At 59.1% G+C, this 4,060-nt stretch overlaps 1 non-coding gene across 1 annotated transcript; it reads left to right on the top strand.

The window, feature by feature from the left end:
• The first annotated feature begins 2,029 nt into the window (after positions 1 to 2,029).
• Positions 2,030 to 2,105, top strand: TRNAP-GGG (transfer RNA proline (anticodon GGG)). The gene has a single exon. It is a non-coding gene; the product is annotated as a tRNA-Pro (tRNA).
• The last annotated feature ends 1,955 nt before the right edge of the window (positions 2,106 to 4,060 follow it).

A 4,060-nucleotide genomic window follows, 5' to 3' on the forward strand; every position in this document is an offset into this window, starting at 1 on the left:
GCCAGAGGCGTGAATCCCGCCGGCGTTCCAATTCCAGCGCTCGGGAAGGGCTCCAGCTTCCTCTGCAGCCCTGCTCTGTCCTGGAATGCTTCCTTCTGCCTCTCCACTCAGCGGCACGCCCCACGAGGCCCAGCCCTGGGTCTGCCCTGTCCCCTCTGGGTGTCCGGCCCCTGGTACAGGGTCCCGTCTCCACATGCACGTTTTTGATACTCAAGGAATGGCAACCACAGTCCCCACTGCCGGCTGCAGCGTTACGGCCACAGAATGTTTCTGCTGCATGATGTCATTTTAATTTTTTTTTTTTCTGTGTTTTTCTGAAGCTGGAAACGGGGAGAGACAGTCAGACAGACTCCCGCATGCGCCCGACCGGGATCCACCCAGCACGCCCACCAGGGGGCGATGCTCTGTCCCTCCGGGGCGTTGCTCTGCCGCGACCAGAGCCACTCTAGCGCCTGGGGCAGAGGCCACAGAGACATCCCCAGCGCCCGGGCCATCTTTGCTCCAGTGGAGCCTCGGCTGCGGGAGGGGAAGAGAGAGACAGAGAGGAAGGAGAGGGGGAGGGGTGGAGAAGCAGATGGGCACTTCTCCTGTGTGCCCTGGCCGGGAATCGAACCCAGGACTTCTGCACGCCAGGCCGACGCTTTACCACTGAGCCAACCGGCCAGGGCCATGATATCATTTTAATACTCGCTGCTGACATATGAACCGTACCCTACAGTGTTGTGGTCTGGGGCACACACTCTAGAACCAGACAATTCAGGTGCAAGTCCCAGAACTCACGAGAGGTATGACTTTGGGCCAATGACTGTTCCTTTACAGCCGTAGTGTCCCACCTGTATCACGGGGATCATGTACCCAGCATTTGTGGCAAAGACCAAACAGGGGAGAGACACAGAGAGGGTGACTGACACAGCACGTGGTAAGTGCCCCACAGACGCCTGGGCTTCGGTAAATGATGAGATGCATGATGAGGCAGTGATTTCTAAACAAGAAACATGAGCCCCTCTCAAATGGCAACCAACCAGCCATTAATTAGTCCATGATAAGAGTGTGCCCAATTTCATAATTCAACAAGCAGGGCACAGAGTGGACCATGGGCCGCTGGGTGGCTTGTTCTGCGTGTGAGCAGGTGTGTCTAGTGGCCCAGCCGAGGGAGAGGGAGAGGGAGAGGGAGAGGGAGAGAAAGGGATGCTGGAGCGTCTCTGCTTAATGACCGGTGTGTTGAACTTGGGTGGACTTTGCAGAGACTTTGTCTGTCTCGTGGGGACAGCCAGAGAGCAGCCGGGGTGAGCAGGGCGTGACGTGAGGCGGGCAGTTCCGGTGTCCTTGGTGGAGAGAGCCCTGGGCGGTCACGCCAGGCAGCTTCTCAGCATGGCCTTCGTTGGCCGGGATGGGAGGTGAGAGCCCGGGGGGTTTCCCCAGAGGCGGTGAGCCCGGGAGGACTCTGCAGAGAGACAGGGCGGCCCGAGTTGCCCGGCCGGACCACGGAACCACGGAGACGCTGACCTCTCCAAGGCTGCCTGGCTTCACGCAGCAAGTGCACGTCCCAGCCGGACCACGGAGACGCTGACCTCTCCAAGGCTGCCTGGCTTCACGCAGCAAGTGCAAGTGCAAGTGCAATCCCAGCCGGACCACGGAGACGCTGACCTCTCCAAGGCTGCCTGGCTTCACGCAGCAAGTGCAAGTCCCAGCCGGAGCGTCAGCCGGCTGGAGCTGCGTAAGACGACCCGGCAGACAGACGCCGAGGCTGCCCCAGGAAATAACACGAGCTGGGTCTGGGTCTGTGGGTGCGATGGCACGTGGCTGGCCGTTCCGGCACACGAGAAAGACGGGCCAGCGGTTTTCTGGAGGACCACGGAGCATCATCCTACGAGAGAACTCAGCAGACAGAACTGTCGCTGTCAGAGAAGTGTCCGGAAGGACTCTCAGTGCACGTGTGTGGAATAAAGAGCGAGGGAACATGTGTGTTGCCCTCCGGTCAGGCAATGGAGCTCCGGTTATGTGACAGCGTCCATTAAAACCCCTCCAGGCCCTGGCCGGTTGGCTCAGCGGTAGAGCGTCGGCCTGGGTTGCGGGGGACCCGGGTTCGATTCCCGGCCAGGGCACATAGGAGAAGTGCCCATTTGCTTCTCCACCCCCCTCTCCTTCCTCTCTGTCTCTCTCTTCCCCTCCCGCAGCCAAGGCTCCATTGGAGCAAAGATGGCCCGGGCGCTGGGGATGGCTCCTTGGCCTCTGCCCCAGGCGCTAGAGTGGCTCTGGTCACGGCAGAGCGACGCCCCGGAGGGGCAGAGCATCGGCCCCTGGTGGGCGTGCCGGGTGGATCCCGGTCGGGCGCATGCGGGAGTCTGTCTGACTGTCTCTCCCCGTTTCCAGCTTCAGAAAAATACAAAAAACAATAAATAAATAAAAAAACCCTCCAGGATGGTGACACAGTTAGTTCCTGCCTTCACTCCCCGTCACTAGAAGAACAAGCACTAGAGAATCAATGGGATTCAATCGTCAGGGTTCCTGTGGCCCCTTTTGCATCCACTGCTGATGGGACTGGGCAAAATTCACGCAGCCCCCGCCAAGCCGCTGGGGACCAAAATGTCCCGGGATAAGCCTCAGCTCGAGGAGGAGAACCCTGCTGGGCCTCCCCGGTCTGAGTCTGGGGGAAGCTGTGGACGCTCTGGAGTTTTTCCCGTTACGGGAGGCAGCCCGTCTCCTGTGCAAGTGTGTCTCTGGAGACAACAGAGGCAACCCCGCGTCAGTGGGCTCAGCCCAGGCAGCTGCTGCTGTGCCCTTGCACTAACCTGGGTACGGGGCTGGGTATGGCCGGGCATCGCCCACGGCCCCACAGCGGTCACGAGCAGTGTGCCTTCGACTGACTGACGTCCGTAGGGGAAGGTGAGCGCGGGCGTCCCACCACCCGGCCCAGTGGGTGGCCACCAGCTCGCTGTCCTGAGCCTCCCCAAGCCCTCCCTGTCCCTGTCCGTGCTGGTGGCAGAGCCCTCCCCCACCCCAATCCCCAGGCTCCGCCCCTCTTCTCCATCCCCTCATCGGCTTTCTGAATGAATCTAGTCCAAGCTCCTTCCCACCCCCACGGTGAGCTCAGCCAATCGTCTCTGGCAGAGCCGGTCGAATTTTTCTCCTTAAGAGGGAATTCTCAGGCCTGTTGCTAAATTTTCTCCAAATGCTACTTGGAAAGTAAGGCCCGTGCACAGAGTAGCTACTCCCCGGGGTGTTTGACAAAGTCCCACGGGGGGCCCCCCTCCTCGCCTCCTTTCTCCCCACATGAGCCCGGCCCTGTGGGACTTCTTAACATGTTCCAGCCCATGGGACAGATGCAGGCTGACTCAAATAATAGTTATTATTTATTTCCGGACGAAGTGGTATTTTGTGTTAAGATTCCAAAAGGCTCTCTTAAAGTGCTGCTCATTTATTGAAACAAGCGATGCGCAACGGGCATTTCCCAGAAACGACAGGATCCGGGCGCTCTGCTTCTGTTTGTGATCTGCCAACAGCATGAAACGAGGCTTCAGAGCTATAAATAGCGCCTGGAGGTCCGTTCTAGGAAGTTATTAACTTGGGGAAACATCAGAAATGAACTTCGTGGAAACACTGACTATAGAAATGGTGACGTGGAAGGTTTGCTTTTGTGATCATAACCAACTTTGTTTCCGTTTGTGATGGAAACTTGAGAAGTCAAAGTTATTTACATGAAATAAAATTGCTAATATCACCCTGGCCGGTTGGCTCAGCGGTAGAGCGTCAGCCTGGCGTGCGGAGGACCCGGGTTCGATTCTCGGCCAGGGCACACAGGAGAAGCGCCCATTTGCTTCTCCACCCCCCCTCCTCTCTGTCTCTCTTCCCCTCCCGCAGCCAAGGCTCCATTGGAGCAAGGGTGGCCTGAGCACTGGGGATGGCTCCTTGGCCTCTGCCCCAGGCACTAGAGTGGCTCCGGTCGCGGCAGAGCGACGCCCCAGAGGGGCAGAGCATCACCCCCTGGTGGGCAGAGCGTCGCCCCTGGTGGGCATGCCGGGTGGATACCGGTCGGGCGCATGCGGGAGTCTGTCTGACT

This window comes from Saccopteryx bilineata, chromosome 4 (genome assembly GCF_036850765.1).
Source record: "Saccopteryx bilineata isolate mSacBil1 chromosome 4, mSacBil1_pri_phased_curated, whole genome shotgun sequence".
NCBI lineage: Eukaryota > Metazoa > Chordata > Mammalia > Chiroptera > Emballonuridae > Saccopteryx > Saccopteryx bilineata.